The sequence below is a fragment of the Callithrix jacchus genome, chromosome 3, assembly GCF_049354715.1.
Source record: "Callithrix jacchus isolate 240 chromosome 3, calJac240_pri, whole genome shotgun sequence".
Lineage (NCBI taxonomy): Eukaryota > Metazoa > Chordata > Mammalia > Primates > Cebidae > Callithrix > Callithrix jacchus.
Genome location: NC_133504.1, coordinates 164,228,150 through 164,253,608, shown reverse-complemented (window position 1 = coordinate 164,253,608; position 25,459 = coordinate 164,228,150). Strand labels below are relative to the sequence as shown.

General features: G+C 32.2%; 1 non-coding gene across 1 annotated transcript; it reads left to right on the top strand.

The window, feature by feature from the left end:
• The first annotated feature begins 2,193 nt into the window (after window positions 1-2,193).
• On the top strand, window positions 2,194-2,296 carry LOC118152559 (U6 spliceosomal RNA). Its single transcript, XR_004741309.1, has one exon. It is a non-coding gene; the product is annotated as a U6 spliceosomal RNA (small nuclear RNA).
• The last annotated feature ends 23,163 nt before the right edge of the window (window positions 2,297-25,459 follow it).

Sequence of the window (25,459 nt, the reverse complement as noted above, 5' to 3'; positions counted from 1 at the left end):
AGAAATGCTACTGCTTTGGTTTTTATGTATTGTTTTCATTCAATCAGCTTGTGGAACTCAGTATGTTTTTAAATAGTTTGATTCTTTACCTATTATTAATATTAGGAAGCATCTTTAATTATCCAGTATTCAATTCCAATAAAACTTGACATGTTTACTTGTTAACATACTTATAGCATATATGATATTATATGTCACACTTACCTTGAAGATGGTTAAAAAAAAGTTGATCTAATAAGCTGTTTAACTGGTTATGTTTTACTTTATTTGAAGTATTATACATGAAAACCATTTCTTGTTTATATGTTTTATTTTATAATGAAAATAGAAATAAAAATGTGAATCTGAGAAAGAAACATCTGTATAAAACAATTATTGTGGATAACATAATTTGGCAAACAAGGTTTAAGTGTCTAAATTTTTATTCATATGCATTTATCTAAGGAAACTCAATTTCCAGGCAAGCAGATGTACTATATGATGGTGTAACTTGCCTAATCTAATATGACAAAAGAATACATTAATTTTAAAACAACTTCATTACATATATCATTGCCTACCTGCCATTTTTAAATGTTTCCCAATAATGGTCTGATAGAAATTCTGTTAACTGGCATGCATTAGATTGAATGCACTCAAGCCCTGAAGACTTCTACCTGGTTTAAAATGTTATACTAATTCATGTATAATACCAATACATCTTCAATCATTGTGTCTCATGCCTTTAACAATACTGGTTGAGGCATATTCTAAAGGAAAAACATTAAATATCATTTTGATAAGAAAATGTATGAATTTAATAAGTCAGAATGTTCAAAATATACATATTTCTATCTTTGGAAGAAAAATAGATTTATCTAATCTCCCTATTATCTATGTATATTTCTTCATATTATTTTCACATTATTTTGATGAACTGAAATGATTTTATAACAATTTAAAGGATTTTAGATTTGATTTATTAAATATTTAAATAATTAAAATTTTAAATTAAATTAACTTTATGAGTTATATAACCTAAATATTGTAGGCATTATCTAAATCGTATATGTGACTTTATGTTGGGAGCTGAAACATAAAAGCAATGTAATGAAATATCTGAAAATTATCTTAGTATGATTTTTTACCACAATATTATTTGTGATGGTACGATTTGACCAATCCATTAAAATTAAAAGTCTCTTGCAGAGTAAGTAGACAAACTGTGGTACACATTTGTGATGGAATAATTAATAGATGCAACAACACAAATGTAATCTCAAATGTATCCTGCTAAGTGAAGGATGGTAATTCCAGAGGACTAAATATTTTATAAATCTACTTATATGACACTTTTGAAAAGAAAAAACTATAGGTATTCAAAAGCAGGTTGAAATAATATACACTCTCACCAACGGTGTAAAAGTGTTCCTATTTCCTCACATCCTCTCCAACATCTGTTGTCTCCTGATTTTTTAGTGATAACCATTCTAACTGGCATGAGATGGTATCTCAATGTAGTTTTGATTTGCATTTGTCTAATGACCAGTGATGATGAGCTTTCTTTCAAATGTTTGTTGGCTGCATAAATATCTTCTTTTGAGAAGTGTCTGTTGTGAGGCAATTCTTCAAGGATCTAAAAATAGAAATACCATTTGACCCAGCAACTGGGTATGTACCCAAAGGATTATAAATTATTATATTATAAAGATAGATGCACACCTATGTTTATTGAGGCACTGTTCACAATACCAAAGACTTGGAACCAACCCTAATGTCCATCAATGATAGACTGGATGAAGAAAATGTGGCACATATACACCATGGAATATTATGCAGCTATAAAAAATGATGTATTCATGTTCTTTGCAGGGACAGAAATAAAGCTGGAAACCATCATTCTCAGCATACAGACACAACAACAGAAAACTAAACATTGCATTTCTCACTCATAAGTGGGTGTTGAACAATGAGAACACATGGACACAGGGAGGGAAGCTTCATACACTGGGGCCTGTCTGGGGATGGAGGGCTAGGGGAGGGGTAGTAGTGGGGTGGGGGCTACAAGAGGATAGCATTAGGAGAAAAACCTAATGTAAATGATGGGGTGATGATGCAGCAATCTGCCATGGCACGTGTATACCCATGTAACAAACCTGCATATTTCACACATGTACTCCAGAACTTAAATTATAAAAAAAAATAAAGCAGACAGTGTTGCTTTGGCAGCTCATATACAGAAATTGGAATGATAAGGAGATTAGCAAAGTCTCTGCTCAAGAACAACATGCAAATTCATAAAGTGTTCTTTATTTTAAACCAAAAAAATCAACAATAAAACAGCCAATCAATACTTTTAGAAGTTGATGTTCACTACAAAAGGGCATCCCTAGAGAATGTGGAGATTGATACAAATGTTCTTAATCTTGATTATGATGCTGTTTACATAATTGCATCCCTGTGTCTGAACTCATAAGACTTCTCATCAAAGAGAATAAGATTTATTACCTATAATTTTTTAAAAGCCATTTAAAATATACTACTATTCCTATAAATAAACTATTTCAGTAACTTTCCTCTAAAATGATGCTCAGCATGAACTTCTTCAAATTTCCTTTATGATACTATTTCAATATCAATTCAATAGGATTTTTTAATCTATACTTTTTTCCCTGTCATTGAAAAACTTAAATCCATACTCTCATTCCCATGCTTAATGTTCCCAAATTATTTTCCAGGAAAAAAATAGAATTCAGAGGTAATAATTTTTCTTATCATCAGTTAGTATGAAGAGTTTAGCACTTGCTACTTTAAATATCTAGTCACATGAAGATGTCATATGGTTGAAATACAGATTTGTTTTGATAATTAATACATTGATTTTTATCATATTTTAAATTATCCTAATCATTCCATGTTTTTCTACCTTCAGTAAATGTACTACAGTGTCTTTTCTAAGGAGAAGAGGAATTCTTGTATATTTTCTTTATACATCCAATTTTTCTTCTATTAAGTATGTTCCCATTTTTACATATATTTCCTTTTAATATTAATCTTCCTTAAGCAATATACCTCTAATTATATTAATGATTTTTTGCAAAAGGGGTGTGTAGATTGTGGGTTATTAAAAAATTGAGTAGTTACTCTGTGCCAGGAAACAGGGCTAAAGAACAAATGTATTTCTTGTTATGCCACAATTCTACATAACAGTAAAAATAAACAGGGATGAGAAAGGAGTATATTATGGAATCATTGGCAAGGCAACTAGAAATGAGGATTAAGGTATCTTGTCTGAAAATGCACATTTTTTTCCTTTTTTTAGTTTGTACTCTAAGAAGTTGTATTACATGATAGGTACGTGTAACCACAGTAACCACATACAACTGTTCAATGAACACAAACTCCCTCATGCTACCTTTATGCTTATACTCCATCCAAACCTAACTCTGCCAACCACGTTTCTCCTTTCCATCACATTTTATAAATGTGATAAAATAAAATTGTTTTTATATATTTTATATACATAAGTTATATAAATTTTTGTTGATAGAGAATATGTAAGGTTTTGGCATTTTTGCCACTCAGTAAATTACTCATAAGCTTTATATGAGTTGATGAACAGATGTTTTATTTTTTTTACCACCATCTATCTAACCAGATGAAAGTTGTTTATATTAGTGATTAGTATACATATTTGATGTACTAGTTTGTTTATCCATCCACCAATGGGAGGTATTTGCACTGCTTTCCTGGTTTTAATGTTATCAATAAAGATGCTGTGAAATCTACAAAAAAACTGAGCAAAGATAGTTATTTTATTGGTTACCTATAGGGAGCCTGTTAGTCACTGTGAAGCACTATGGCTATGTCATTTATTATTTATCTTATTCAACATGCATTTAAAAATATCTACTACATACCAGGCACAGTTCCATATCATGAGGGTATGAATTAATAGGGCATAACTTCCTCTCAAGAACCCAAAAAAGAAGAATAAAAAAAAACAATTACTTTATTAAATAACTACACATACTATGTGGGAACACATGAAAGGGAAAGAAGAACTTGGCTTGAGAATGTAAGAAGAATTATAGGGGTGCAGCAATTAATTTGGGTTCTGAAGGCAGGGTATGCATTTGCTACGATAACAGCATTGGTAAGGCCATGGCAGCAGATGGAAGAATACAAGCAAAAAATATGGGTGCCAGAGGGATAAGGCAGGGCCAGCTATGGAAAAATATAAAATGTAACCAGTTTCAAATACTTCGCATATTCTAAACTAGAAGAAAACGTGATTATATTTGTAATTTAGAAGGCACTAGTAAATCTAGCAATAGTTTGAGTGTTGGTTCAGAGGGAGATGAAAATTATTTTTATTTTTATAATAATATTACGAATTTTCATCCTGGGTTTTTATGGTCCAAGGCATGAAGTGTATCAGCATCCATTTAATAAAAAAAGTAATGTAAATTTATTACATTGTATAGGAATTTATTTATAAATATATTCAGATAATAAAAATGGTCCTGATGCTTGCATGTGGCTCATGTGTTTATTCCATTCTTGATTAAAGAATAAACATGATTCAGATCATGCTTATCTCGGCTTTTTTAAGAAATAATAATAAAAACATTTCCAAATTGTTACCTTTTCTCTGGATAAGTATTCCCTTAAACTATTGTGGGGTTGCAAAGCAAACCAAACCTAACTCTTTCCCCACAAATATTGATAATCTAGTTGAGGGAAGTCCTTAGAACAAGCACAAGAAAGGCAAAGTCACATTTATGTCTTAAAATAGAGGGTTGAGATATATCACTGATGAGAGATATCATTAAAGTTAGAATATGAAGTCATACTTTATTAAAATCACAAAGCTAAGAAATAATTTTAAATATCTATTATATTTAAAAGTACCACTACATTTTTTTAGTTTCTCTGATGAATACAGACCCTTCATACAACACACAGATCACTATTCATCTTACTGAAATATGTACCTGACCTTCTAAATAATATTTCTCTACATGTTATGACACCAAAGAGAAGCAATGGAATGGAATGCAACTTTGGCTATGGATCATTTCTTACAACGTATTGTGTCACAGAATTAAGGATGAGGATTAAGAGAATGCCAATAAAAAATAGCCATAAATGGAGGAAATATAAAGGTATCTTTTACATTGGTGGATAAATTAATTACTTAATTTTTTTTAAAAATGACATTAGAGAGCCCTGAATTATGGCAATGCAGGATCTTGTGCAGAGTTTTTCTTTCTTTCTTTCTTTCTTTCTTTCTTTCTTTCTTTCTTTCTTTCTTTCTTTCTTTCTTTCTTTCTTTCTCTTTCTTTCTTTCTTTCTTTCTCTCTCTCTCTTTCTTTTCTTTCTTTCTTTCTTTTCTCTCTCTTTCTTTCTTTCTTTCTTTCTTTCTTTCTTTCTTTCTTTCTTTCTTTCTTTCTTTTCTCTCTCTCTCTCTTTCTTTCTTTCTTTTTTTGACAGAGTCTCACTGTCACCCAGCCTGGAATGCAGTGGCACAATCCTGCTCACTGCAACCGCTGCCTTCTGGGTTCAAACAGTTCTCCCAGTCTTCCCAGTAGTTGAGATTACAGGCATACACCACCGTGCTTGGCTAACTTTTTTATTTTAAGAGACAGGGGGGTTTTGCCATGTTAGCCAGGCTGGTTTGAACTCTTGGCCTCAAGTGATTTCCCCCACCTCGGCCTCCCAGAGTTATGGAATTATAGGCATGAGCCCCCTTGCCTGGCCCTTGTGTACTTTCTGAGAGTATATATTGATTCATGTATGTATCTCTGAACCTGAGGCTAATTTTATCCATTATTCATTTATGCATTTGATTCACTTGACAGTCTTATTAATAAAAATAAATCCATAATATTTACTTTTAATATTAATTTTCAATTTAGAAAGAAACTATATGAGTTAAGAAATACAAAAACACAACACACATATACTCCATTTATGCACATGGAAACAAAATAATTTAATCAAATATTTTGTGATATTCCTCTTATTTGTTGTTCACAATGATACTAATATTTTTAAATTATTTTTTTTCTTAATTTTTACTGCATTATTTACATTATTTATACTGGTTTTCAATATTTAGCCATTTTGAAAATTTTTATATATTTATTTCTTATTTTGGGACGAGATAAATAATTTTCTTTATTAAAGAAATCACATTTGGTTTTCAGAAAACATACAAGATAGATATTATTATTTTCATTTTATAAAAGAACACAATAAAACTAATAGATTATTGCTAAATTTCCAGTGTGAAACTGAAAACGAATTTGAGTAAAGTCTAATGATTTCTAATTTAATGTGGATACTTAAGTACCATAAAACTACAGATATTAAACTCATGAAATGAGCTTGTCTAATTTTTTTCTTAATAAACCCTTTAAAGTACCTGAAAAAAACACGGCTTGATAGTTCAAATTATATTCATTGATAATCAGTGTTTATCCACAAAGGCACCCTCTCCATACCCTATTTTCCCCACATATGAATAATAGAAAATACCTCATCATTTTAAGTGAAGATTCAATGTGTTGATATTTGTCAAAATTATTAAACACTGCCTAGCACATAGAACATGCTATATAAATGTTAGCTCTTATTGTTGTCTTTTATAATGTTGGTATTATTTTAATTAATATATATTTTCAGATGTTAATGTGCATTCTAACAGATAAATTTCAAGCAGTTTCAGCCTCTTTGTCCATGTTATTTCAAGAACTGAACCCTTCCTTCTTATCCTTGTGCTCTTAAGTTTTCTTCCTCCTCCTCCTAGACTTTCTACTTTTTCTCCTTATATTTCTCTTTTTCTAGAACTTCCAGGGGACCTATTTCTGGGAATGGAGTTGAAATTTAGGGCACTGTGTTTGAGTGCCTTTATTTGATGTGCCCTGTATGGTTGAGTCTTTTATAATAATGATCCTCCAGATCATAGTGCAAAGCCCACAATCATCAAATGTAACTATGATGCATGAGTAGAAAGATCATGATTAGGTACAGCAACCTCACAACGTTCCCCGTAGGTTTCCAGATAACTTGCTGCTGTAAACAGTGGTGGATATTAATTTATCCTGTTTGAACTTCGATTCTAATTTTAAATTAAGAAAAAAATAGCATTTAAAACGTTTCAGTGCATACAAGAAAACCAACTTCAAATTCTTAACAATAATGGATAACTTTGTCAGTCAATATTGGAAATCTAGTATCCATCACTCATCACACAATATTCTCCAACATAATTTATTTTTATTAGATACAGGTTCATGGCTTCAACATTTGCTACCACATCTTGCTCATCCCATGAAATGTTTGAATCTCAGTGGAATGTCACATTTGATTCAGCAACTTGGAATATACACTAAGGTAAAAAATGGACTGAGCTCTCAAATTATGTGTGACTCAATACATATTACATAACATTTGACATGAAGCCCAAGGTTTTTACAATATCTTTATTTCTAAAAACATGAACATTTGGTTTGGAACTGAAAAGTCTGTTAATTAATTTTGAATTATTCCATCTACTTTTCTCAGTATCACTGACAAGAAAGTAGAAAGCACATCAGCTATTAATAATCACAAAAACAGCAATAGTCCTTTATAAACACCATCCAACTGCGACCACTAATTAAATTTACAAATTACTTTTCTACATTTATCTAAATCCTTCTACAACATTGCTCTCTTAGAAAGTACTATAATTCCTGATGATTTTTTTCCTATTTCAAAAATATGGCATTTGTATTCCTGCTTTTTAAATAAATGTAGGTAGTTGCCTCTAATAGCTTAGTAAAAAATCAGTCTGTTTTTTCCTTCTTGTCCTTCTCCTTTTATTTTTTCCAACTTTTCTATCTATTACTATCACTTTTCTCCTTCTGCGGTTCAGAATTTTAGCCTAGAAAACATTTTTATTTCTATTTTGTTTTTCCTTCTGCTCTCTGGTGATATATTTAAACAGGTTATATCTCTATTCATAACTTCATACTTAAATAATGCCTTAATTGGTCTGCTTCCTCTCTCTGCCACCATTATTCTGCCAAAGCTTCATTTCTAATCCAGCACACAGTCAATAAAATACTAACTTGTTTATGCCACATTTTCACCTCCTTACGTCACTATCCCTTAATAAGTTTCCACCTCGTTGAGGGTAACCCAAACCCCACAGTATTATAGGTAGTTTAAAAGAAAAACTTACTTATTTAGGTATTATATAATATATTATAGGTAGTTTTAAAGGCAAACTTTACTTTCAAAGGCTGTTTTATGTTTTTTCCCCTAATATTTGGGAAATTTTATACATTCACTAGGTGAAACCACAACTGTAAGATTTCTCTCTTATAGAAAATACCACAAAGTTAAAATTGTCCAGTCCCCTATCATTCTTGAATATTCATCTATATTGTCAGGTAAGTAAAACAAAACAAAAACAACAAAAACATTTATTAGAACAAGAGCCTAACATCTGGGTTTTTAAAATATAAAGATTCAGTATTTTAACTATTCATGTATTCTTTATTTTCCTATGACCATATAATCAAAAAGATACTGATTTCACTTTTATGACAACATTATTTAAAGTTATTATTAACCATTTAAGCAATCCACAAAACACATATGACAGAGATTTTGTGACATTTGAGTTAGTTGTCAGTTTAACACAATCCACATTGGTAGCTGCCACATGCAAGTAAGAAACAATGGAGATTTGGAACTACTTTTAACAGAGTTAAAAATAGAATAATCATATATCACTTAAATGGGGACACACTTGACAGTGAAATGCAGTATTAAAACAATTATTACCTAATATTTTGAAATACTTCTTTCTTGCTTGATTTATGGATGAATACTGTTGGAACTAAAAAGTAGTTATTTTCAAAATGACAGTTTCTAGAAATAGTATACATCTGTAGGTTTAAGCAAAATAGCATTATTGACTAGATATGTTTTCTTTTTTTTTTTTCTGAGACAGAGTTTCGCTCTTGTTACCCAGGCAGGAGTGCAATGGCACGATCTCAGCTCACTGCAACCTCCACCTCCTGGGTTCAAGCAATTCTCCTGCCTCAACCTCCCTAGTAGCTGGGACTACAGGCGCGATCCACCATGCCCAGCTAATTTTTGTATTTTTAGTAGAGACGGGGTTTCACCATGTTGACCAGGATGGTTTCGATCTCTTGACCTCGTGATCCACCCGCCTGGGCCTCCCAAAGTGCTGGGATTATAGACGTGAGCCACCGCGCCCGGCCAGATATGTTTTCTATAAGAGAATTTCTGCTTCCCATACATAATGGGATAATTTAATTAATACTAAAATCATCTTTTGACTTCTACTGGAAATAATTTGAAAATCAACAAACACATGAAACAAATGCTTCCAGACATTGGACAAGAGGGAGTGCATGAAGATGAACCCTAAAAAAAAAAAAAGATGAGGTGAGCCCTGTTGTAATTTGACTTTCAGTCTGGAGACGTGTTAGACCCTGGTAAGGAATGAGAAACCCATTGAGAGCACAGAGGTATTGCTTAGTTAGAGAGGCAGAGACCGGAGTTTGATAACTCAGAGTTATTTGGAGTTTGTGAAGCAGAGTACAAAAATGGAGGGAACTCAACAAAGTAAGAATGCTAGGAAACTGCACATAATTTCATATTATTCTGTTCCTGGGTACTAGCATATGTATGAGTAGCATGCAAATCTGTGAGTCCAGGCAGAGGATGATTCAGAAGCTGTTAGTCTTCCCAAAGTGTGTAAAGGACTCTAAGATCTTCACATTCCAATCAGCTGAGTCAAGAAGGTCATGCCTTACTGGTAGAAATTAACTAGCCCTAGATTAAAAGCTGTTATAAATATGTTCTAGCAAAGCTTAAGCACTTGTGTCAAATGGTTTGAGGTGATCCTGAGAAAAATTACCAGTAAGGACAAAGCTCAGCACTCTTTAAAATGGCAACAACATACAATGCACGACATAAATAATAAAACAGCAAAATGTTCTTTAATCAAAATTAACAGACAGGGCAACAAACAGGAAAAGGAGAACTATAACTAGAAAAAAATTGTTGTAAGACCCAAAAATGTCAAAAATGATGGAATTTACAAACAAAGACATTAAAGTAGCTTTTATAATCATGATCAAATCTTTTTAAAAGCATAGGCATAATGAGTATAAAATGAAGGATACACACAAGAAACAAATAAAACTTCTTGAAATGCAAAATACATTGTCTAAAGTACAAAATTTGCTACATAAGATCAAAGAAGACTAGATACTGCAGAAAGAAACAAAAATCATTGAATTTGAGGATATAAATAGAAACTGTCCAAATGAAATCACAGAAAAAAATAAATAAAATAAGAAAGGAGCTTCAGAGAGACAAAAATCATGAGTAGTTCTGCTACATGCAATAAGATTCTTAGAGGGGTTTGGGTTTCAAATATATTTCAAAAATGTATTTGAAAACCTAATGACCAACATTTTCAATTTTATGAAAATAATAAATTTGAAGTCCAATACAGTCAATAATTCCAAAATGGGAAAAAAAATCCGCAGCATCAAGTGTTAAAATTAAATTGCTTAAAACAGCAAAAAAAGAGAGAATATTAAAAGTAGACAACAATGATACATTTTATAAAGAATAATAAAAGATAAATATGACTCCAGATTATTTCTCAGAAACCATATAAGCCCTTGACGGAAGAATTACAGATATCCGGTTGGCTGTAGAAAATGTGAACTAATTTGGTTGGCTGCATCAATCAACTCAACCTCATTGGTTTTTAAGAAACAGTCTAATAACAACACAAGGCATTTTTTTCAAGTCAACGTGAACCCACTCACCAATATTAATCATATTTTTCCACAAAAACATGTACCTGTGAGTTTAAAAGTATTGAAATCATACAGAATATGTTCTTTGACCACAGCAAGATTATCAGAAATTACTAATTTTAAGGTAGTTAGAAAATTTTCAAACTTTTAGAAAACAAATACAACTATGACTAATTCTCAGGTTAAAAATATTTTATAACTAAAATCAGAAAATATTTTCGATTTAATGAAATTTAAAATGTTAAATATGCAATACATCAAAATTTGTGTGTTTCACCTTATGTACACCTTTTGTCATGAATACAGTCCATTCTAATCTATTTCTCTCCCAGACTCTCAATCTATTTATTTTGCTTGTACCCATTTTTCATTTATAATTCAATGCAACTGTCATTTCTTGGTATATTCTTCAACACCAACCGAGAATTTGATTTAGATGTTCTTTGATATATTTTTGTTGCTTCCATGAATACTTTAACTTTGAACTTGGCAAATTATGCTGAAATATGATGAACTTTTCCACTTCTTTGTTATATTTTAATTTCTTTTTGAATGTGGAAATATATTTCTTTTTGTTTTTGCAACTCTGTGGCTGATCACACTGCTCTCTACAAAAATATTTGAGAAATTTAAGCTGAGTTACATGGAAGTGAAGTAAATGGATAAACATTCTCTATCAACATTTATAACACAGCTGTTATCACTACAGCATTCTTCAAAAAATGCTGAAGTTTTGGAGGGTACAGTCAATCCAGAAACTATTCTAGCCCTTTTTATTCTGCATTATTATCATGCAAGGGCTCAACCTTGTAATCTCATTGGACTTTTAGTTACAACGTTGTTTTAATTTAGGATAATAATATATTAAAATTTGTGTGATCCAGCTTATGTAATGTCTAGAAGCAAACTTATATTTTTACATGCAGTAACGAAGAGGTTCTAAGTCAATGGTCTTAAGTTTTCTCTTAAAAATCAAGAATAATAATAACAGATTTTTAGTTACAATGTTCAGTTTTAATTTAAGACTCGGAAAATGTCATTCTTACCTCATTGCCTTCTCTGATACACTTTATAATCTCCTCAAAAATTTTATTTTTGTTTTCTGAGCAAGCTCACTTAGCTACCCACTCTTGAGTACAGATGGTCCCCAAACTGTAATAGTTCAGCTTACAAATTTTCCTTTAAAATGGTGCAAAATGGTGATGCACATTCAGTAGAAACCATACTTCAAGTACCCATACAGCAATTATGTGTTTTGTTTTCATAAATGATGTGAGATATTCAACATTATGTTATAAAATAGGCTTTAAGTGACTTCAACCAACAGTGTACTATGTAATTATGCTAGCACGTTTAAGTTAGGCTAAGCTAAGCTATGATGTTCCCTAAGTTGGGTGTATTAAATGCAGTTCTGACTTTCAGTATTTTGAACTTAATGATGGGTTTATTGTATGTAACCTCAGAAATAAATCCAGAAACATTTGTACTTCTTTCTGAGATATACTTCAAACTTACTTATTTTGTCTTATCACATTTGGGGCAACTCTTTTTATTTGTGAGTACATGTAGCATCTCTCTGAGATCTCCTTGGTCATTGCTTCTATTTGGTAAGTGATTATATTGTGAGATAAATAGCCTGAATGGAAGGGCACATCGGTTGAAATTCCTCAGATTTGTTTGCTGATCCATTTCACACTAGGTGCACTTACATTTATTAAAGAAAAAAAAATTCCCATTTCTTCTCACACTTCAGTATCTCCAGTAAAATTTGCTTATAGAAGACAATTTTAGCTTTACTTTGAGAAACCTACCTCCTTCCCAAATAGTACAGTCCTAACTTGTTTTCTGTGTGGCATATATGTTAGAGACCTAAAATTACCACATTAAGAAAGAGTACATGATAATAATTTAGACATTGAAAGATAAACCTACCTAAGTCTGGCATATTCTAATTCTCTATTCTCTGGAGCCTAAATTAAATCATTTCATTTCCTTCAAAATGCTTTAGGTTGATGCAATACCAATATGAATTTTCTAATTGCTCATTATTAATGCTTAGTTCTTCCACTGAGGTGGAAGCAACATATTAAACAATTCCAAAATAATGACTCCTTTAGTCACAAAATACTTTGCAGCAATGTAAAAATCACTGATTTGTTAGAAACTAATCATGACAGATGAGAGTATTCCACAGCGTTTGCTTCTAGGAATTAGCTGTCCTGCCTTGACAAAAGCTCAAGGTTGGATACTCATCTTATCCTATTTAATAATCATATATGTATACTAGAGTGTAATAATCAGTATGTAGCTTACTGAGATGTATTAATCATGTAGTTGTGAGTCTAACCACACATGTTGTTAAACTGAATTAAGTTTAGCCTAAATCTGCTTCTGTATGCAGGACACTGTAATGTAACTTAATGTGTAAAGAAACTGCAACCTAATCTGCATGTGGACTCTTTTTACAAGTACATTAAGTCCTCACTTAAAGTGGTTCATGGAAACTGATTTTAGGTTAAACGGCATATACATAACAAAACCAGTTTTCATTTTCTTATTAAATTGATAACAAAACAAAATTGAATGTGATGACCTTATTCGAGCATGTCCTATGTGTGCTTCTGCTAAAAGTCAGTTTCCCATAAGCTACGGAGGATGTCAACTGGGACCTATTGTAGCTGAGTCTCAGCCAATCAGAGCAGCTGAACCTTCAACCAATCATAGGCTGAAAGCTGTCAAAATATGTTCAAATAAAGCAAATGCCATACTGCATCCAAACAGACTATTTCTGTATACCATTTTCACTTCTCTGACTATAAATATTACCTGCACATATTGGAGGACAGAACTATCTGAACCGCTTTTGGTCCTGAGTGCAACCTGTTTCGTGAATCTTTTTCTCTGCTAAAAACCATGTTAAATTTAACTTGTTGCAGGTCTTTTCTTTAACAATGTATCACTTTTGAATTACTGTAAAGTAAGATTTTAACAAAGATCACTGTTCTTTTCCAATAGGAAAATTCAGATATTTTAGTTTAAGAATCGTAAACTTGTTTGAAAAGCAAAAGAAACTTCATTATATTTTTTAAATTATACATTAATTTACGTCTCAATAAGTATCCTTAAACACAAGATGGACATAAAAATCAGTAGAACATTTTTCTTGTCTAACTAAAATGTGGATGAAAAACTAAAAATAAATAAATAGATGAGAAATAAATTGCATCTTTGTACAATAAGCATGTGAAAATAATTTTTATTAATGTAAAAGGCAGTCAGACCATATGAAGCTGAATTCTAAATCCAAATTGAATTATATGTTAAAACAAGTAATCTTAGAGATTATTTGTTTAAGGAATTCTTAATTCAATTAAGACATATAATTCCCTAGGAATAATTTTTAACATTTTGGGGTTATCTCCTGAGCCACTCTCAGACATGTAAGTTGTGTTCTAATAACTGTAATGAGTTGCACTAATCCACTATTACTCTTTCAGACTGTTCAGTGTTTCTTCAGTAAACGCTTTTGGGGAAGACATGTATGCAACATGGGAAGTACTTTGGGGAATGGATTAGAGTTTAATTTTGTCTGACATGGCTCTAAACCCATTAAGAATCCTGTCCTGCCACTGGGTTTGACTACAGGCAGGCATTCTCTAAAAATCCAAACACCTGAGTTTCTTACTGTATTTTTTTGCATCTTAAGCAGTTAAATGTGTTACCTGTCAGTGTTCCCAAGCATGTTTTTTTAGTCTCTGGTTCATCTCTTCTGCTGGTTTTCATTGATAGGTTTGCACAAAGACAGTGTTTTGATGGGGTATATCGTTCCTTTGGAAACAGAAAATGTTCTCACTTGAACTTACTCTTTTCACTGAGTATGTAGAGTTGTGTAGCCCTATGTTCTTTGACTTCCCAAATATTAAGCTATCAAATATCCTTTTTAGATACGGCAATCTGTTAGTCGACTGAATGGACCCTTGAGCACGGTATTAGTCTGGGTTAATTACTTATTAATAAAAACCTGAGACTGGGTGATTTATGAAATAAATTTAATTTACTCACAGTTCCTCATGGCTGGGGAGGCCTCAGGAAACTTGCACTTGTGGTGGAAGGTGAAGGAGGAGCAGGAATCTTCTTCACAGGGTAGCAGGATAACAAGAAGGGGAAATGCCAGATGCTTTTAAAACCACCAGGTCTTCTGATACTCACTCACTATCATGAGAAAAGCATGGTGGAAATGCCCTTATGATCCAATTACCCCCACCTGGTCCACCCCTTGCCACATGGGGATTATGGGGACTACAATTTAAGATGAGCGTTTGGGTGGAGGCACAGCAAACCATGGTTTGCTTAGCAGTCCTAAGATGTTTCTTTCTTCTCTATTTCTTATGTTCCTTCATATCGTTCTGAATCATGGAGAAACATAAATAATTACCCTCCTCTCTTTATTTTCAGCACCATAGTTGCCATTTATCCAAGTAGCACAGGTTGCTCCCGCAAACTCCTGACATCAGCAGATCACAGGGAAGAAACCATGATATTCTATTCTTACATGCCAAAAAATTCCAGTAGACTCGGGGCTCTATCTTCTCCCCATGATTTGAATGGTGAATCCAGGGTGGGACTAATGGTTCAAGCTAATCAAATCCTCTGGAATGAGGATCAAATTCTTCTTACAGACAAACTTATTTCAAAAATTATAACCTTAGGGAGCCCTCCTTATGAAGCTGCTGGAATAAGTAGTCCCATTCTCCTCCTTGTCCACTTTATCCGAAGACAAATGCCTCCCTATCAGTTGATAGAACTTAAAAAAAAATTTTTATAAGATAGATTACCATATGTGATCTTTACATTTATTTATTTATCATAGATGTATTTTATTTATTCTCATTAAAATAAAGTTTTCATGAAGGCACATACTTTCTCAGGACTGTTTTGTGTTGCATATCTAAAACCATAAACAATAACTGAAATGTGCAAGTTTTAATTTTTAAAATAAATTAAATTTGTGAGTGAATATTCTCTAACAAGAATGTACATGAACAAGTTTTCTAGATTGATCTATGAACTTAATGCTCTATATTAAAAATCAGACTATTCAGTTAGGGTCCAGCTTAACCTAATTCATATTAAGGTTTAGGTCCTTTGAAAAATCAGCTGGAGGAGAAGTATTTATAACTAAAAGAAAAAAGTCAAACACTTATTATCATTTGATGTGGGAGGTAAATGATGTGCCAAATGACTGAACGGACAGTAAATGTTACAAAACTTCAGAGTAGTGTGCAGATTGATATGGGATACAGGGTTCAGTGCAAGAAAAATAGAGAAGTTAGAACTTAATAGTGACCACCAGGTAAGTAATATTGTTTAAAAGGCAAAAAGAAGAAGAAAACCACCACAGGAATATTTATGGTAGAGAACAGCAACAATAAAACTTCACTGATGCGATAATTATACAATGTAAAATTGATAGACTTTGATTAGAATATAAACAATTTGACTTAAGGAGGAGAATGATGTAAATAAAGATACAGCAACTGTTTTCAAAATAGTTGGCAAAGATATTGGCAGGCTTAAAACTTTACTTTGTAGGCGGGAGCAAACTTTTCTGGTTTGTCTTTGCTAAATGGGTGCCTTTTGAAGTTATTTCACCAATCGACAATTACAGTTCTCCTTTTGCAGTCTATACTTCTGTTTATCCCTAACTCTAAGTTTAAATTGCCAAATCATTATTCTTTTATTATTATCAACTTACTTTAGTTGTAATTAGCATCTTAAATTTTTAATTAGAATTATTTTGTTTTTTCCTTCAAATACTTATTTAATAAATAGCCATATAATTATTTTCTTGGTATAGATTATATACATTGTTTTCCTCTTTGAAAATTTATTTTTTTTTCACAAAAACTTTCAGCTTCATTTGCTGCCACACTCACCTGTTTCACACATACCTTAATGAGTCTTTAATTAGATAACAAAGAAAAAGCACATTTTTCTTGAAACTGGAGCTAGATTTTGTATTTTCTTCTATAAATTTAGAATTAGCCATTTGGCCTTGTAATATTTTCAACCCCTCTCTTTGTCTATCATTTGTTTTCACTGGATGAAACTCCTAGCTGATATCAATTTTGGTAGATTTACATATCTAACAACAACCACATATGTTTGGGTTGTGTCCAAACCATTGTTACATATCATTTCTGAATTGACTCACACAGCAACCTGTGAGTAAGGCAGAGCGGTAGTTATTAACATCATTTTACCAATAAGGGAATCTAGGTTCTAGATATCCAAGGAAACCACTTTTCAAAACCCACCTCCTTTAAACAACAAAGCTATTTTAGTATAAATTAGACATTAATCAGTAATATTCATAGTTATCCCATGTATTTAATTTAAAAATAAATATTAATGTAAAAGTAGAAAAGCAAAATTTTTTAATTTAGGAAATAATTTACATATGAATCAAAATTTGACTCAATATTGATATTTTAGGATAAAGTGTTCTTTACATGAACTCATTCTCACACCATGTATGTGGAAGAAAAGTTAATATATTTTATCTACACTGCATATAAACACACATGCTCTCTCTCTCTCTCTCTCTCTCTCTCTATATATATATATATATATATATATATATATATACACACACACACACACACACACACACACACATGCAACATATATATACACACACTGGTATATTTTTTAAAATGACAGTGTTGTTATGAGGTAGAATTTAAGTATCATGTTAGAAGAAATCAATGAAAACAGCCATAATGAAAGAAAATAAGTTTGTAAAAAAAGATCATAATAAACAAAATATTTTAATGATAACATAGTTTTAAGATGAGATCAGGTATGTTCAGTGTGGTATGGCCATATACAGAATTAGAAAAATCTTTTCAAAATTCTATGAAACTGTAAAAGAATCTGAATCACCAAGGCAATCCTAAGCAAAAAGAAAAGAACAAAGATGCATGATACTACCTGACTTCAAACTATACTACAAGGCTACAGTAACGGAAACAGCATAGTACTGGTACAAAATCAGACACATAGAGTAATGGAGTAGAATAGAGAACCAAGAAATAAAGCCACACACCTACAACTATCTGACCTCTGATAAAGCCAGCAATAACAAGCAATGGGAAAAAGACTCCCTATTCAATAAACAATGCTGAGATAACTGGCTAGTCATATGCAGAAGACAGAAATTGGACCCCTTTCATCATGTACATATATCAATTCAAGATGGATCAAAGAGTTAAATGTAAGCTGTAAAGCTATAAAAATGCTAGAAAAAATTCTAGGAAATACCACTCTGGACATAGGACCTGGCAAAGTTTTCACATTGAAGATTCCATAAGCAATTAAAACAAAAACAAAAATTGACAGATGGAACCTAATAAAACTTAAGAGCTTCTGCACAGCAAAATAAATTATCAACAGAACAAAACAACAACCTATGAAATGGAAGAAAATAATTGCAAAGCAGGCATCCAACAAAGGTCTATGATATTGCTTTGGTTGTGTCCCCACCCAAATCTCGATACACTGTAGGAGGGATTCAGTGGGAGATTACTGAATCATGGAGGCAGGTCTTTCCCATGCAGTTCTTGTGATAGTGAATAATATATCTTAGTAATAATAAGATTAATAATATTCTTGTGAGAGTGAGAAAGATATCTCATGATATCTTATGGTTTTAAAAGGGGAGTTCCCTGCAGAACTCTCTGCTCTTGTCTGCTGCCATGTGAGATGTGTCTTTTACATTCCAGGATGATTGTGAGGCCTCCCCAGCCACATGGAACTGTAAGTCCAATAAACCTCTTTTTTTTTTTTTTTTTTTTGTAAATTGCCTAGTCTCAGGTACATTTTTATTAGCAGCAAGAAAACAGACTAATGGAGTCTATATCCAAAATTATTAAAAATTAATGAAATCAAGAAGCAAAAAATGAAGAAACACATTTAGAAATGGACAAACGACATGAACAAACACTTCTCCAATGAAGACATACCTGCAACCAACAAGCATGAAAAAATGCTCAACATCACTAATTACGACAAAATGAAAATCAAAACTGCAATGATAAACCATCTCACACTAGTCAGAATGGCCATTAGTAAAAAGTTAGAAATAGCACATGCTGGTAAGGCTGTGGAGAAAGGGAAATGCTTATACACTGTCATGGGGAGTGTAAATTAGTTCAGCCATTTTGGAAGACAATTTGGAGATTTCTCAAAGAACTTAAAATAGAACTCATGGCTGGGCGCGGTGGCTCACGCCTGTAATCCCAGCACTTTCGGAGGCCGAGGCTGGTGAATCACGAGGTCAAGAGATCGAGACCATCCCGTTCAACATGGTGAAACCCCTTCTCTACTAAAAATACAAAAAATTAGCTGGGCACAGGGGCGCATGCCTGTAATTCCAGCTACTCAGGAGGCCGAGGCAAGAGAATTGCCTGAACCCAGGAGGTGGAGGTTGTAGTGAGCCGAGATGGCGCCATTGCACTCCAGCCTGGGTAACAAGAGCGAAACTCAAAAAAAAAAAAAAAAATAGAACTCACATTCGACCTAGCAATCCCACTTTTGGGTATATATCCAAAGGAATATAAATTATTATACAATAAAATCACATGTACACGTATGTTAATAGCAGCACTATTTACAATAGCAAAAACATGAAATCAACCTAGATGCCCATTAGCAGTGGATTGGATAAAGAAAATGTGATACATATGCACCATGGAATAGTACACAGCCATGAAAATAATGAAATCATGTCCTTTGCAACAACACAAATGGAGTTGGAGGGCATTATGTATCCTAAGCAATAAACACAGGAACAGGAAACCAAATACTGCATTTTCTCACTTATAAGTGGGAGTTAAGCCCTGGGTTCATGTGAACACAAAAAAGGGTACAATAGATGCTGGGGTCTATGTGAGAGAAGATGGTAGAAGGGTGATAATTGAGAAACTACCTATTGGGTTCTATGCTGATTACCTGGGTGACAAAACTACCTGTACACCAAACCTTTGGAACACACAATTTACCCATGTAACACAGCTACAAATGTACACACCAAACCTATAATAAAAGTTGGAAAGAAAAAAATAGCTGTACAAATTAATATGTGGCAGATGTCCCAGATGAATAATGTCATGTGATCTCATGTCCTCCTTCTCAAATTCAAAATATACATGTGACCCATAAACTTTAAAAATATGAGAAAAACTCAATAATAAAGATTTTTAAAAAGCTACCCATGTATCTGTTTATTATTAGCATTTATAGTTATAATAGGAAAAAACCTTAGATTCATCTTCAGCATACAAAATACATTTCAATGTGTTTATAGACAATGGGAACTAATGGTTTAATGCAAAATAAATAATAAACATTACACTTCAAGACTTAGTTCATCTGTAAGTAGTTGTTATGGAGCTGGTATATATATTAACAGTTGGCTTAGAAAAATTTTTAGCCAGGTGAAATAGTTAATACTTATTAAGATCTCTGAGTGACCCAGGGTTTTTCTACCTCTATTCTCCTCTTTGTTCACCAAATTTTAGCCATACCAGCCGTGTTTTTAAAGCATGCTAGACATGTTCCTTTCCTAGGCCTTTGAACTTGCCATTCTTTCTAGAATACCTCTTACCCAGAAATCCATGAGATTTGCTTCTCATCACCTTCCACTCATGACCCAACTGTCTTTTCATGGAGGCCTTCTTTGCATCCCTTATTCATATTAAATTTAAAATTCCACCTTGACCCAGAAATGTGTACCTCATTTTTTCTACTTTATTAGAGTTCTCATTATCATTTAACTTAATATATGCATACCTATGTGCTAACTTAATATATACATACCTATATTCTACCTTAATACATACATACCTATGTGCTAACTTAATATATACATACCTATATTCTACCTTAATACATACATACCTATGTGCTAACTTAACATATACATACCCCTTTGCTAACTTAATATATACATACCTATGTGCTAACTTAATATATGTGTTTCTCTTTCTCTCTCTCTTTCTGCCAAATAATTTATAATGAGAGTAGTGATTTCTTCCTATCCTGGTTGTTAGATATCTACAAGGCTGACAAAAATGTCCATTACATAATAGGTCTTCAGTTAATAGGTATGAATGAAAAAAATATCCTTGAAATAATCTTTTTTGGTTAATGATTAGTGATGCTCATATGTTGGTCTGATCTTATGAAGAAATATCAGTACATTTCTCATGTAAATTTACTTTTTTTTTTTCTTCTAGTTCATTATATCCCAAAATCTATACTTATTTTTACTCATATCACGATTTGGGCTTAGACAAAATTATATACTGCATTCTTAAAATCTCTATGAGAAAATTCAAACAGCATTTTAAATTTTAAATTCATTTTGATTATTCATATTGACTCACTTTTTTTAAATATCAAAATATTACTTGTATAAAAACAAATATAAAACTAATTCACATTTTTCCACTGAAAAGAAAACTATTTACATTTTGAGTCATTCCTTTCAGTTTCTCCTTTCATATGTTACATTTCAACATTCACATTACCCTGTTATTAATAAACTTGTTTAATATAACAGGATATTTCACATCATAAAAATGTGAAAACTTTACCAAATAATTTTCTTTACTGCCACTGAGGTTGTTTCTAACTAATTTTAACTAATATTAAAATGACTATATTTTCAAAGTCTTTGATAATTTATTGAATATTATTTCATTATGATACATTCCCAGAAGGCTATTAGTTCAAAAACTGAGACAATTTTAAAGATTTTTTTGTATATATTATCAATTTCAATTCCTGTGAGCTTTATACATCCTTCAGACATTAATGGAGTATGACTTTGACAGCTAACACTGGATGGTCCACTTAAACAAATGTTTGTTTTTTTTTAATTAATGGGAATATTCTACCTCATTATTATTACATTTACTTTTAACGTGGAACATTAATCAAAGTTTATTATGCTTAAATAAACTGTATGTCTAAATAACCTAATCTGTATAATTTTTTCATTTATCTATTAAGTGCTTATTTTTATCACATTTCTATAATCTCTTTTTCTATATGAAAGATCTTTAATACACATAATTGCACATACTTTTATATGATTAATTGACTCTATATGAACCATTTTTATGGATAAAAAATTCTCCTGTATGTTTTGATTAACAAGTTTTTCTTTTTCTGGTTTATATTCTGTAATATTTTAGGTCACCTCCAGTTCTTAATGGAGTGTTCAAAGCTAGAGCACTGGACAGCCAGATGCAAAAGAAAATACTTATATTTTTATCATAGCAAAAACCGTCAGCTGCTTCACAGACCTGGCTATTATTTGTTGTCTTATTTCTAGCAGGGGTGGTCTAACTATCACTCCAAATTTAGCCTTTTGGTTAGATTACCTGAGTTAAAATCCCAAGTATTAAAATAGCTAGTCACATACCCTTGGGCAAATTTTCTTTGTCCTCTGTTTGTCTCATCTGTTAACAATAGGGATTGTTACAGGGTGTGTTGTGTTTCCACAGAAATCGTGTGTTGAAGTTCTAATTCCCAGCAGTCCCTCAGAATGTGACTGAAATTGGAGACAGGTATTTAAAAAGATAGTTAAGGTTAGATGTGATCAGGAGGGTATGTCTTAATTCAGCATGACCGAAATCTTGATGAGAAGAGATTAGGACACAGGTACACAAAAAAAAGACCAGTTGAAGATAACAGAAGCAGCACATTATCTACAAACCAAGGAAAGAGTTCTTAGAATGAAATAAGCCAGGCTGTCAACTTGATCTTAGACTCCTGGCCTTACAGAACAGAGACAACGTTAATTTCTGTTGTTTAAGGCATTCAGTCTGTGGTACTTAGTAATGAAGCACACTAGCATAGCGATCATACTTTATCTAACTTGTATCCTTGTTATACTGACTCAAAACTTATAGAAATAAATATCATAGAATAATATTGGACACATAGTAAGAACTCAACCTTGCCATTCATAATGAGGAACATTTTTATAGATTTAGAGATAAAAGGTCACAGCAGGCAGATAGAAGCTGTACCAATAAATATCAGATTACAGATGATTTAACAATGACTTTGTTAATTATAATTATTTATTTAACATCAGATAAATTCCATTTCCAGTATACTGTTCCACACAAGCAAATTTGGCAAATATGGTAGATGGAAAAAGGAAAAATAGACTGTAAAAATCTTGCGATATTGAGAAATTTTCTGCATTAGTTTTTTTTTTATTTCCAGATCATTAGTAAGAAACAATGTTTAACATATTATTTGAAAGGTCCAGCTGAATGATATATCAAAAGAAAGAGCTATAGAGAGAGAAATCTGGATTATCTTCCAAAGTATTTTATTTACCTATCATTACTACCACTAATGGCAACAATTACTAAGTAATTTCTATTAATTTACTGACTTTTCCCACTGTGTTAGACACGATGCTAATTACTTTAGAAACAATGTCTTATTTAAGTTTTATAAAAAGTGATTGAACTAGTTACTAGTAGTATTTTTATTTTACAGATGAGGAAAGATATTTAAAGAGGTTCAAGAACCTGGCCGAATTTCCGCAGGAAGAACTTGGGAGAGTAAGGATTCAGATTCTGCTGTATCTGAGTCTAAAGGGTATACTGTGAACATATTACCTGAATAATGTGTCGTGTTTTGTGGACCGCCACTGTAAATGGGAAAATTTGAATAATATGATGTACTCCTTTTCCATTTTAAATTGGTTTGATGTAATCGCTTTAAATTTTAATATTGTTATAATTATACAGGGGCTCTAAACTGGTTTCTGAATTGCTTGTTGAGGAAAGTAACTCTCTAGAATTTAAAGAAATGATGACAAGCCATGTTAATGGTAAATATGTCTTACTTTTTTACTTGCAGGAAATTATCACCCATAAATCCACAGAAGAATTTATATATTTATGGCTATCAGTAGATAAATTTATTTTTCTTATATGAGGCACCAGAAGACTGTAATATACAGAATTTAATAAAACAGGCACAAACACTGACCTTTTGGTGATTTAAGTCTCCCAGAATCTTTGCATGTTTTACTCTCACATAAACAGATGAAAATACAGAAGTAAAGATGCATTTGTAAAGTAGCTTTCTTATGATTTATTTAAAACAACCTTAGCACAAGGGAAAACTATCAGCAAACTTTACTTTAGCTCTTACAAAATTATTAGCTGAGGTTTCTAGAAAAAACTATGGACAATTAAAAGGGCCTTAAAAAACACTCTTAGACGCTCAGATCTCAAGAATGAGAAAGAAAAAAATAGATTCTTAAATCACAAATCTCTTAGCCCTGCATCTCCCAATAAAATGATTTTTCTATTTCTTATCATTAATCTTTCAACCTACTGTTCAAAACAAAAATTATTCTTTCATCTTGGCATGAATCTGTCAAAGGCACTGCTTCCAACAAAATTGACTTCTCTAATTTATGTTTCTTTCCCTGAATCTCTCAAGCCTGTACTCCCAATTAAAAAAAAAATCTTATTCCATACTTCTGAGATCTTTGGGTCACAGGAAAATTGTATCTTCATTTTAGGTAAAGTGTTCCAACTTTCCAAATAAATACATATTTTTTGAAAAATAGAAAAGACATGGTTTTAATACACTGAATACACGATCATTTTAAATAATATAAATTACTTGTTGAAACACATACATATATTTGAAGTCATAAAATATATTGTACATTGTTGTTTGCATTGTAAGTATATATTCCGTAAAGATTACTTTTCATTTTATCGAGATACTGATATAATACATATCATCTATAAAATAATTTCAATTCATATTTTTCTCTCCTTTGGGAAGGGAGAGTCTCTAGTTTCAGGGAAAAGGGGAGGACTGTTGTCTTTTAACTGAATCCTGAGTGGCAGACACTATCTGGCACAATATATCCATCCAGTCAGTCATTTTGTTTGAATACATTGAATTTAAAAGTACAGTTTTAAATTTCTATATAATTTATTTGCTTAAAGACCCTATGATACACTTTGAATACATCATATAGCAAACATTTAATTATGTAATTTTGTATAGCTATGTTAAAAAAAAAAAAGAAAAAACACAGTATAGCTGTTTAGAACCAAAATACCTAGATTGGCTATGACTTAAGGAATATGTCTCAGCAGATTTGGAAGTGGAAATATATTTTTTATTCGACAGATATCATAGCCTCCTCACTCTCAAATGTAACAAGTGTTTGACTAGTTCTTTTCTTTTCTTTTTTTCTAGACAGAGTCTTGCTCTGTCACCAGGCGCCAGGCTGGAGTGCCGTGGCGTGATCTCAGCTCATTGCAACCTCTGCCTCTCAGGTTGAAGCAATTCTCTTGCCTCAGACTCATGAGTAGCTGGGACTACAGGCATGCGCCACCACGCCCAGCTATTTTTCGTATTTATTAGTGGAGACGGGATTTCACCATCTTGGCCAGGATGGTCTCAATCTCTTGGCCTCATGATCCACCCGCCTCGGCCTCCCAAAGTGCTGGGATTACAGGCGTGAGCCACGGCACTTGGGCTTGACTAGTTCTTAC